The 12404-nt window shown below is 42.8% G+C and overlaps 1 long non-coding RNA gene across 1 annotated transcript; it reads right to left on the reverse strand.

Annotated features, from left to right (window-relative positions):
* Positions 1-5313: 5313 nt before the first annotated feature.
* Positions 5314-8422, reverse strand: LOC310763223. The gene is made up of 2 exons (XR_014548545.1): positions 6336-8422; positions 5314-6289 (listed from the first exon to the last, which is right to left on the reverse strand). It is a non-coding gene; the product is annotated as an uncharacterized lncRNA (long non-coding RNA).
* Between the last annotated feature and the right edge of the window lie 3982 nt (positions 8423-12404).

Genomic DNA, 12404 nt, shown 5'->3' on the forward strand with positions numbered 1-12404 from the left:
TTCACATTTTTAGCAGTCATATGAACCCCTAGATATTTCACTTTCTTAACCAATGTTAATCCTGTCTCCTACTGAAACCTCTCTTTCTCAATCACTGTTAAATTTTTCTCTAACACCTTAGTTTTCAACTTGTTCAACTTAAATCCCACGAATTGACCAAATTCTTGAATTAATTGCAATACTCTTTGTATTGTATTGTATTGATCTTTATTACGGCCATTGGCCCATCACACGACAGTTTCCCATACCAACATAATATACTTAAACCTCCAAATTTAAAACCACCAAAACTTACAACAACAGACAAGAACCAAAGCAAAACAAAAACAAAAGACCAACATCATACATTACCATAAATTTGTAACATAAACATCGCCCTCTGCTCATAAATTAGTAGAAGACATCAATGGTGATATCACCTAATTACAACCTAAAACATAGATCATAGTTTAAAGGGATTATCCGAGCCGCACAGGAGTCCGTTTCTCTTCTTTAGGGATAGGACGCTGATCAAGAATCTGGCAACCATGAGTGATCTTAGGGGGTCATCATCGTTTAGTAGATATCTCAGTTTGGCTTCATTCGTATCATCGGCAATTCCCTTTAGATATTGAGCAAGAAACTTGCTCCTGGCCGATGAGTGAGAAGCACAGTCAAGAATTATGTGATGCAACGATTCCGGTGCCCCACAATTACAATCACATAAGAGCGATATCTGTCCATTGGAGAATCTATTTCTCAGCACTTTAGTACTGGATTCTGGCTCCTGTAATGGCAAAACTAAATCATCAGCAAAAGCTTTCAATTTATACTGTTTAGCTCCGAGTTGTATACCTTTAACCAATTGGTCTTTTCTAATCATATTGAGCAAAACCTCCAGGACCGATATAAAAAGCAATGGAGAGATTGGGCAACCCTGTCGTGTTCCTTTCTCAATCTTAAACTCTTCTGTAACTACATTATTCACAATTAACTTAGCTTTTTGTTCTGAATAAATTGCACCTATACCGTTTTCAAAACCTTGGCCTACCCCCATTCCCTGTAAAATTTTCTTCATAAAACTCCAAGAAATATTATCAAAGGCTTTATCCGCATCCACAAATATCAGAACTGCTTTAGTGTTAATATTCACTTGTAGTTTTTCTAAAATGTTAATTATGTTCCTTGTATTATCTGATAAATGTCTCCCCGAGAGAAAGCCCGCTTGATCTTTATGGATTTCTTCTGCCAATACCTTTTTTAATCTTTTAGCCATAATTTCAGCAAAAAAATTGTAATCCACGTTAAGTAAAGATATGGGACGGTAGTTCTTAAGCTGTGTCTTCTCCGATTCTGTTTTCGGTATGAGTGTAATGTAAGCTTCTTTCCACGACTCAGGTGCCTTTTTCCCCTCCAGTATTTCATTGCAAACTTCCTTCAAAGGCTGTACTAACCATTCTTTCAAGGATCTATAATATCTTGCAGTCAAGCCATCCAGCCCTGGAGATTTGCCCAATTTCATGTTCTGAATGGCTCCTTCCACCTCTTGGTCAGTTATTTTATAATTTAGCATTAATTTATTCTCTTGAGAGATTTTTTGTAGTCCATTTCTTCTCAAAAATCGGTCAATGTCCATTTCTTTCTGAATCTCCTGTGTATATAACTGTTTAAAATACTTCTGAAAACACTTCCTGATCTCCGCAGGATTCTGTATGTTCTTTCCCTCCACTACCAAATTTGTAATAGTGTTAAGTTTTTGTCTTTTTTTCATTTGCCAAGCCAGCAGTTTCCCACACTTATTAGCTGATTCAAATGTCTTTTGTCTCATCTGTTTAATCTTCCATTCTATTTCCTGATTCATCAGTTTCATATATTGTACTTGATATAGCTTTATCTCTCTCAGGATCTCCTGTGATTTCAGTTTTGCCCTCAGTCTCTTTTCTCCATCCTTTATTTCCTCCAGAATTTTTTCCTTTTTTTCATTTTGGGCTCTCTTCTTAATTGCATTTTGTTGTATCAAAAACCCTCTCATAACTGCTTTGCTTGCATCCCAAATCACTCTTTTTTCGGTGTTCATATTCATCTCAAAATAGTCTCTCAAGTTTTTTTGGGCCTTTTTAGTCATTTCCTCATTCCTAAACAAAGAGTCATTCATCCTCCATCTAAAGGAGCCAATTGGTGTTAATGTCATTTCCATCTTCACAGCATTATGATCGGAGCAAGTTTTAGGACAAATTTCCACTTTTTTTATCTTCGGGGCCAGTCCCCTAGTTACCTAAATTTGGTCAATTCTTGTCCATGTCATTTTGGCTTCAGAGAAGAAAGTTCCTTCTCTTCCCAAGGGGTTCTTGGTTCTCCAAATATCAGCAAGGTCCATATTGTCAGTCATTTCAAAGAACGTCTTTGGTAATCTACCATCTTTCGTCACCGTCTGTCTCTGGGCTTTATCCATATTTGTAGACACCACTCCATTCATATCTCCCATCAGAATCATATTATAATCTAAATAGTCCAATAAAGTTTCATGCAATTTCTTAAAAAATTCCGATTTCCCCTCGTTCGGTGCGTAGATACCTACTATCAAAAACTTCTCTCCTTGTAATTGGATTTCAATTGCAACAAATCTTCCTTGGTCATCTTTAAATAAGAATTTCGGTGACAGGCTTTCCTTTGCATAAAGTACTACTCCTCTTTTTTTAACTTTGTCTGATGAGATAAATTCCTCTCCTAGTCTTTTATTACTCAAAATTTTCCGATGTAGCCTTGTCACATGTGTTTCTTGTAGGCAAATCAGGTCCAAATGTTCTTTTTTTAATATATGAAATACTCTCCCCCTCTTTTCTGGGGAGTTCAGTCCATTAACATTCCAACTTAATACTTGCAGTGTCATGATGTAATTACACGCCTTCTCCTCCTTCAGCACCCAGTAGTTTGTCTATATCAGTCGGTGGCGTTGGTTTCCCTTTTTTTGGTGAACCCTTGTCCAATGCTTCTGGCTCTTTTCCAAGTCCTTTCTGTAGATCTTCTTCGTGAATTCTCAGGAACTTGTCTTTTTCCTCCACTGATCTTATTTTTATCTTTCTTCCTTTGTAGCTAAAGGATATGCCTTGGGGGAATTCCCACCTGAAAATAATGTTGTTTTTTCTCAGTAGGGCAACCAAATCCCCAAAGTTATATCTAAGATCCAAAAGATGTTTCGGTATATCTTTGAAGATTTCCACTCTTGATTGCAGGATTATCAAAGGGTTCTCGAAATGCAAACCCAAAATTTTATCTCTTTCTTCTTTAGATCGGAGGGTAATCAAACAATCCCTTATTTTAATCTTTTTTCCTCCTTTACCTAATCTGAAGGCCCTCACGATCTTAAAGTCCTCTTGTTTCAATTCCGACTTCCAAAACTCTGCAAATTCTTGTGTCAAAAACTCTGTCAAGGTGCCCTTCTCCAGTTCAGGTACAGCTCTAATCCTTAAATTCGTCTGCTTTTCTTTCAATTCAATCATAGACAGCGTCAACTTATGATCTTCAATTTGTTTCTGTAGGCCTGGAACCTTCTCTGTTTCCAATTGGACTACCTTAGTTCCACAGCAGCAGTTTTTTCCTGGGTCAAGGTCGGTTCCTGCAATAATTTCTGAATAGATTCTGCATTACTGTTGACCTTTTTCCCCAGACTGTCTAATGTTTCTGTGTTTAGGTCGATTTTTTTATTTGCAGTATCAACCTTCTTATTGGTCTCTTCGACCCTCGTACTGAGTTGTAACAAAGTTTCATTAATCTTAGCCAATGCATTCGCTAAGACTTCTTCTGTCATTCCACTAGGTTTAGATTGTGTTGATACAGTCCCAGATACAGTAGGAAGGCCAGCAGTTGATTGCCTTCGCTGCCCCCAGGCCTTCCCAGACCTCGTTGTTTTGTCTACAAGTGACGCGTCTATTTTCTCTTTCCCATCTGCCATAACAATAAGACAGCAGAAGAGCCAAGGTCAGTCTCAAATATTCCTGTTTACCAGTGGAAAATTCCCCTTGTTGTAATTTCTAAGGGTCCCTCTAGGTGGAAACAGTTGCAATAGTCCAAAAAGTAACTCCCCCCTTTTTTTAAAAGACTCCAGCCAAGAAAATGAAACAGTTCCAATATTAGTTACCTTCCAGTTGCTTTTCTCCCTCTTAGCAAGCAAAGAAATGAAGCTAGTCACAATGTATCCCTCTTGCTGTCAAAAGTCCTTCTAGTGACAGCTAACACAGAGACTGAAAAGCAACCGTCTTTTTTCACTGGCCGACCGCCCCCAGGTTTGAGCGGTGAATTTTAAGCTCTTCCCCTCTCTTTTTGCAGGTTTTATACAGTCCAAAATGGCCCCCTTCCTTCCCTGCTTCCAGGTAGGGGGTTCAGAAAATTCTCGAGTTGAAAAGCAACCCTTTTCAAGCGTATTCCCAGCGCTTTAGTTTAAAAGTCTCTTTGCTTTGATGTATTTACAAAGTGGAAGGCGGACTTCCTGTTTAGACCTCCCCGCTGCGGTAGCCAATTAAGTCTCTTTTTTCCCCTTCTTTGTCAATAAATCCAATTTCCCCTACTCATGGGTACTTTCTTTAGAGTCCAATTGTCCCAGGAAAAAAGTCAGCGCTCTCCAGCAACGGCCATGCGGCTTCGCTCCGCGGAAGAAGCAATCGACTCACAGCACCGCGCCGCTCTCCCCGCTCTGCTCCGAAGCCCAGAAAGAGGCTTCCCTGTGAGTTGGGGGGGCGCAATAGGTGCCCGCCGAGTCCCCACGTTCACAGGCTTCACCGCCTGTGATTCCTGTAGGGTCCCCGCTTCGCCGCAGCGGAAAAGACCCGGTTCCCACGGAGCCGATCCCCTCCAGATCAAAGGGAATCCACCATTAGCTGATGGTGCTGACCCGGAAGTGCTTACAATGCGTTTTCCTGAAACATTTTTTGATGTATCTAGATCCAGCCATGGAATAGGAGGAGAGGTCTTGTTGTGAATTAGTAACTGTTAATAAACATGAAGTAGGAAGTAGAAATAAATGGACAGTCCTCCCAATGGAGGGATATAGATAGTGGTTCCCCTCACTCCAGGTTTGATATTGACCCAGTGTATCGCAGCTGTGAAAAAGGTGAATTCCATATTAGGGATCATTAGGAAAAGGGTGAAGATACATCTGCCAGTATCATAATGGCATCCTGATCAAGAGAAGATATTGAGGTGCTAGACCAGTGTTTGGAGGCAGTAACAGGCTGGATGTGTTTTTAAAAATTAAACTTTACCCTTTGTGAATAAAGAATATCTGTGCTCACTTCTTCTTATGCATTTTTTGGGATAAGCAAAACTAACTTAGAGAGATTTCCCTGCCTGCTGGTGCAAATTTACAAATTTGTAAGAACTGCCTTTTGTATTTAACAAGAAAATAGGGGATATTGGTCATTAAAGTGTCTAAGGCAGAGTGAACAACCTGATTTATGGTTGGCAATAAAGATTAAATGGATGAGGGAACTCCCTGTGTGAAAATTCTCTGTTCCTTTTTTTGCTTCTTATAACAGATCTTTTCTTGGAGGCAGCCATTTGAAGTGAGTCTGGTCACTTGTAGAGTGGCAACATCAGTGCTGATGGTTTTCAGCTCACGGTCAATTATGACCATCTTCTGTGAGTCGCTGACCTGCAACAGGTCAGTGGACAAGCCAGGACACATGGTCCTGATGTTCCTGCTTGCCAGGCTCAAGGGGGTTTGTTTCATTTCTATTTTGCCTGTGCAGAAGTTCAGTCTGCATGTTGAGTGATACTGTGAGCTGCAAGTAACTTCTTAAAAACTTCTTATGTGCTTCATGTTCTCTACTCTAGAAAGTGCAAAAATGAAGTACCATTTCTACCATATAGGCGAAAAGTGAAACGGGCAACCTGCAAGGTGAATTTTGAGGTGGTGAGGATAAGCCCCTCGCAGCTTTAATTGTAACTATACAGTATGTGCAAAATCCATAATTAGGAAGATCCTAGGTAGGGAAGTTCCTGTTGCCTTTTGAATCTCAAGAGTGCTGCTGGCTTCTGCTTTAGTTTGGATTCATTTCTGGAACGAGTTACCACTTCAAGCAAGTTGATGCAGTCTGATGCCACAAGATGGAGCTGTGGCCCTTATGAGTGATTCTTTGTAACTCGTTTATTACATCTTAAGCTGGGAGATGCTGTTCTTGCAACATAAAGAGAACATGAAAGAAACCATCCCTCCATTTAAGTACTATATCTTAAAACAAGATTCCCAATATCTAGCCGGCCCTGCAACGTCACTTCCTTTGCAGCAGCAATTTTGTTTGCTTGAGGAAAAGACCTTGTGGGTTCCTGTGTGAAGATGCAAAAACATACAAATACTAGACCTAGTAGCTGCCTCCAGTACTGCAAGTGTTTTTATAGGAAGTATTTTAAAAAGCAAGTTTGAAGCCTTCGGACTCATTCAGGCCTGCCAGTGTAGTGTAAATCATTTAGGCCACACCTGATCAGGGATGTAGCAAGGGGGGGGCGGGTCACCCTGGGTGTCCCCACTGAGGGGGAGTGACAAAATGGCATGTGGCACTCACTGCGGGGCCAGCAGTGCGCCCGAGCCATGTGCCTCTCCTGGGAGTGACGTGGTGGCTTGAGCGCCTGCAGGTTCTGCGCTGCCCCCAACAGTCCGCCCGTTGCCTCCTCCTCAGCTGTAGGGGGGCTGAGTGGGAGGAGGCAGGCAGACTTCTCGGAGGCCCCGTGGAGCATCCTGCCCCAGCTTGCCCCGCTGAGTGACTGCTGAGGCATATGAAGCCTATGGAGAGTCATTTGGAAAACACTGAGCTGGCATGGTTCCCTATCTCCCCAGGCAGAACTTTAATGTGTGGCAGCTCATTCACAAGTTGAGAGCTCCTCAATTAGATGTTGGGGACTCCTACTCCTTTTAACTTTTTTAACTTTTTAATCTTTTAACCCTCTTCTTATCAAAAGTTTGGCAACCTGGGGTTTTATATCAGAGAACTTCTGATGTTGGTGCTGTAAATTAGATCTAACGAAGTCGGCAGCTTAACAGCCTCCGCCCAGCCTATTTCAAGGACGCGTAACTCTAAACAATTTAATTAATCTTCTGAACTTTTTCCGAACTGACTCTGACTCAGGCTTTGACCCGGCGTTTTAAATGAACTAAGGGAGGTGAAGCAGCTGTTTTGCAGGAGTGTTCCGCTTGTGCTTGCCTCTGCCCTCTTAGCTTGTGGGTGGGTCCAACTGTGCTGTGTGCCTGCTCTGTCCTCCCAGCTGTGATTCCAGCTGCCCTGCATGCCAGCGGTGCTCCTGGACTGAAACAGACTGGTTGAGTACTCGGCATGGAGCCTGGGTCAAGATATATTACTCTGCAGATGACTCAACTGAAAGGCACCTAGGGAAGCCAGAGAGGAGGGTTCCACCCTCAAGACGCCAGGGACTCTTAAGCCACAGGGCTGGCAGCTGGTTGTAGCAGAGGAGAGGTATCATCCTGTGGCCCCGAGAACACCAGCTGTGGGGGAAACCAGAGGACTCCTGATGCCAAGAGGAACACTTTCTCTGCCACTACAAGTGCTAGCGCAACAGCAAGAGGGGGGCCCCCTGAGACCATCGGGCATGGCATTGTCATCAAACAGGGCATTTACTGAGCCTACCCCGCCTTCCTCTGCCCCTCCCCTGATGTTGCCTGGTTGTTCAGGTTGGCACATTCAGAGATCAGTCGAGCAGACTCGAGCTGGCGCATGATGCTACAAGAGCTTCGTCTGCTACAAGAACTTTTTTTCTTTCCTTTTCCCCCCTCCCACCTTCCTTTGCCATTTGTTTTAGTTTTTTATAGTTCCTTGTTTCATGATGATATTTAAGTTTCTTGCTTACTGTTAGGTGTTTGATTGTTGCTCTTTTGCTATTTAGGTGTTTTTTCTTCCCTTAATGAATAATTCCCTTAAAGAATATCTGTGCTCACTTCTTCTTATGCATTTTTTGGGATAAGAAAAATTATAACTTAGAGAGATTTCGCTGCCAGACCTTTTGTTAGACTTTGACAAACAAAATAGCGTGTGACGCAATGAAAAATACAGCCCCTGAGAGCAGAGAAGAGAGAGAGCAAAAAAGTGGAAGCAGAGATGCTGTATTACTGGATTGCAACAAGAAGAATGAAGAAACAAATGGAAGCTTAACATCTCACACAGAAATTTACAGGACATAAACTCCTCTTGCGGAAATAAAATTTATTAAATATGCAATTACGAATGAAAGTTATGAAATCAGTGGCTGTTAAATAAAGGGTTGAGACCAGAACTGTTGTAATTGGACTAATCAAGATTATGGAAGCAGAAAGAAATAAGAACTTTTTACCCTGAAGTCCAGCACACGGGACGTAACCCAAAATTGTTTAATTCTGTATTTGAATAATTGACTTTTAAAATTGTATTGTAATTCGGAATTGTGATAATGTGGCTCTGAGGAGATTTCACCCCTCCCATATCCAAGAATCTGCTGATGTTCTCTGCTGATTCTCGAGAGAGGAGGGGGCAGTTTCTGCTCTCTACTTATTCCGCTCCAGCCTCACATCAAAGAGAGAGAGAGACTGAGTGTTAGAGAGAAATTGTGTGTATAGATAAGGTTGCTGCTAAGAGCAGCTGCAGACATTCAGTGCAGTTCAGCATTTTCGCTTAGACCTCATTTAGCTCTGTACATAGTTGTGTATTATAGTTGTAGATAGAATAAAAGAAGATATTCTACAGAGCTGCTCTCCGAGTCGTTTATGCTCTGCTATACTCTGCTGTACTCTCTTGTACGACGTCTGTCTTCTTGTTGGAGTGAATCCGGTGCTCACAACTCTAAGCTGTGAGTCCACAGCACTTTGACCTGTTCCTGTGCAGAAGGTGGTCTCTGGAAGTGCTACCCCAGATCGCCTGGCCCAGTCGGGCTGAAGTGGATGAGTCCAGTCGGTGGCACTGGCTCAAGGGTGATGCTGACATCGGTTATGTGCCCAGTCGTTGTCCCAGTCGTCTGACCAGTCATTGTTCCAGTTGTTCCAGTTGTCCCAGTTGTCCCAGTTGCCGGAGGTTTCTGTTGCTGATTGCTGGACGGCGGAACGGGCGCTGCGTGCTGGACTGATTTGCGGTGCCCAGAAGCAGAGCTGTTTTGGAGCAGAGCGTTCAAGCTGCCGCTGTTTGTTGGGTTGAAATAACGACAGACAGGTAGCGAGTGTCATCTGGGAGGCATCTCCCGAGCAAGTCTCGGAGAGTCCCTTTTATTGAATATTACAGCATTGCCACACATGTGCTTATTGCTGATTGGTCAACACAAGTACAAAGCAAAGATTACATTAATCACCAATGGATTACAGGCTGGGAAAGGGTGCACAGAATTACACAGGCATGAAGACCTCCTAATTAAACTTTTACTAGTGATTGATATAGCATTCATCCGTAGATGTGGTCAACTATGCATTAAGAACAAGTCAGGTACGTTACGGTGTTTCATGAACTCAATATGGACTGAACATTCTGGGGTGGTGAGGGAGTGTCTTAGTACTGTTTGTGCAGTATTGTGTGCAGGAGCGAAACTTAAGAGCAAGACTTTCCCAAACATGTCACAGTCGTGTATAGGATTATTGCATCCAGCATCCCAGCATCTCCCCCTTTCTTTATTTATTTAATGGTGAGTGGGACAAAAGTACTTCGGGATACGTGGTTTGCCAGCGCATGCCCAAAATAATTCTGCCCACCGATGTTGTTATGTGAGTTCAGGGTGAATGGGACAAAAAATACCTCGGGATACGTGGTTTGCCAGCGCATGCCCAAGATAATTCTGCCCACATCTCCCCTAATGTTTACTGTTGGTGCTGCCATTTCGCAAAGTAGGCGGCAATAATTTTATTGGGTGGCTGAGGAGGAGAAAAACACTGAGACCAAAGGCGTATGAGACCAGGGATGCACTGGATGAAACAACATAGCAAAATTAATATACATATTATGATAATAGCATATTGAAAAAGATTGCGAAGCCAATTCATATTTGGTAACCAGCCGGTGAGCCACTGGGTAAACGAATCCCAGAGGCCAGAAAGTCCAACGTCCTGTTTGATGTGATGTGTGAGATTTTGCAAATGAGAAATTTGTGCTTGAATAGCTTTGGAATTGTCCGTAATATTAAAACAGCACATGCCATCCATTTGTTCACAACCATAATGATGAAGCATTAGCAAATAATCTATTGCAGCGCGATTCTGTAAGAGTCCATGACGCAATTCACTCTGTTCTTTACTCAAAAGGTGAAGAGCTTGTGAAGTAGAATTCAAGGCTTTTGCTGCGGAGCAAGCTAAAGAGTTAATATTCCTGCTATTCCGTGCAGCCAATCCAGGGACTCCTAAAAGAGAGACAGCTAGAGAAATATATTCAGATCTGCTAGGGAGAGAAACAGAATCATCACAATCATTAGTCAATTCCACAGAACGTCGATATCGAGAGTGAGATAAATGATGCTTTTTGGGTAATATGATAGACAAACGGCTTAAACAGCAAGGTGTGCCATGGCTAATATTTGCTGGAATATAATTGAATGTGTAGCCTGGACACGACCAGAACCAGCCTTCAGGCAGCTCTGTATATTTATATACATAGGAAATATTTACATAATCCGAGCAGTTAAAATTATCCTTGCCCATTGTCACACAGTTGGGCTTTGTGCAATTGACCATACGGGCGCAAGTGATATTAAAAGAGGCCACGTATGGGGTCAACAAATCAATGGCTAGAGATGGGCGTCGGCGAACTTGGTTACCCCAGTTATGGTAACCAGAATAACCAAGGGTGCGAAGAGAATCATTTTGGGGTAAGGATGAATAAAACCAGGTATCATTTTGCTTGCAAAAGATTCCCACACATTTATTGGTGTGGAATCACCGCCACTAGGAGCGGAAGCAGAAAAGGGCAAAAACAACACACTGAAAATGAGCACTATCATGGAATTTATATTAAGGCACGAAATGAGGCACAGAAGCAAATTATCAGGGCTTGCTTCCAGCTGCTGTTCCTTTCTAAACTGTTCAGCTTGAGGTGAGTGATTTTATTTGGCCACTGAAGACGGAAAGGCTGGAGGGCTTGATTCACATAGTATGGGGGAGTGCAAGCTTACTCATTAAATTGAATGGTAGCTTGCAATTGTTGTAGCAAATCTCTGCCCCACAGATTGAGGTGGATTTTCAGCACACAGGGCTGGATATATGCAATGGTTTCAGAGCTATCAGGCAGAGAAACAGGCAGCCACTGTACGCTTTTAGAAGAGGTTTGAGGTCCACCCACACCCCAAACTGCAGAGGCAGACTCAAGGGGCCACGTGGGGTCCCAGCAAGTACTAGATATGACAGAAATGTCTGCGCCTGTGTCAATCAAGCCTTCCAGAACTTTGCCATTGATTTTGTACTTACGAAGAAGTTTCTGTTCACCGATCCTCTGGATTACAGCTAATAGCTGTGGAGAGAGAGGAGAGAGCTGGTGCAAATTATTATCCATAATAGAAGCAGTAGGATGAGAAGGGAGCACTACCAAATGTGCCCAAGACTCACCCTTTTTTAACTGCATGGGCAGATGGCTCCAAAGTTGAACCATGATTGTGCCCACATAGGCAGGATCTAGGACTCCCGGAATAACCATGATTCCTTCTTTGGCTGCAGAGAATTTGGGTAAAATCAAGCCTGCGACCTTAGGAGGTAGTGGGCCTGCCAATTGGGTGGGCATGAGCACGATTTCACCAGGTAAAACAGTGTCTTTGGTTTCCTGATTAATTAAATCAATGGTGAAATCAGAGGGTGTTTCCTTAGGAAAATTTTCAATAGCAGAAACTGACAGCAAAGGGCTCTCTATTTCTGTTGTCCTCTCTATTTGTCCTGGCCCGAGAGTGGGGCCACCATGGAGTTTCCCGAACTCCGGCACTGATTTGCCCAATGATAGCCTTTACCACATTTTGGGCATTTTTTGGAAGGTTTAGCCTTATTGCCATCACCATTCCTATTTGCTCCTCCGCCAGGGGCTCTGCATTGTTTGGCAAAATGACCTGGGCGCTTGCAGTTGAAGCAATTGCCTGTTGGCTTATTGCCAGCTTGGATGGCACCGGCAAGCAAGGACATCGCATGACTCTGGCTTCCAATTTCAGCACAAGTTTGAATCATATCGGCCAGGTCATATTTAGGGCGATGTATAACTGACTGCAATGCCTTTTTGCAGTCGGTGTTTGCATTTTCAAAAGCCAATTTTTTCATCAATTCATTTTGGGCTGTAGTGTTATCAACCTGCCTAGTGACTGATTCTTTCAACCTATCTATAAATTGATGGTAGGGCTCCGAATGTTGTTGCTTAATATTAACAAAGGAGCTCAGTGGTTGTCCTGAGACAGGGACTTTCCGAAAGGCGCGTTGCACACAGGTCGCGGTGCGACTGAAA

Source organism: Podarcis filfolensis, assembly GCF_964270895.1.
Source record: "Podarcis filfolensis genome assembly, chromosome: 5".
Taxonomy (NCBI): domain Eukaryota; kingdom Metazoa; phylum Chordata; class Lepidosauria; order Squamata; family Lacertidae; genus Podarcis; species Podarcis filfolensis.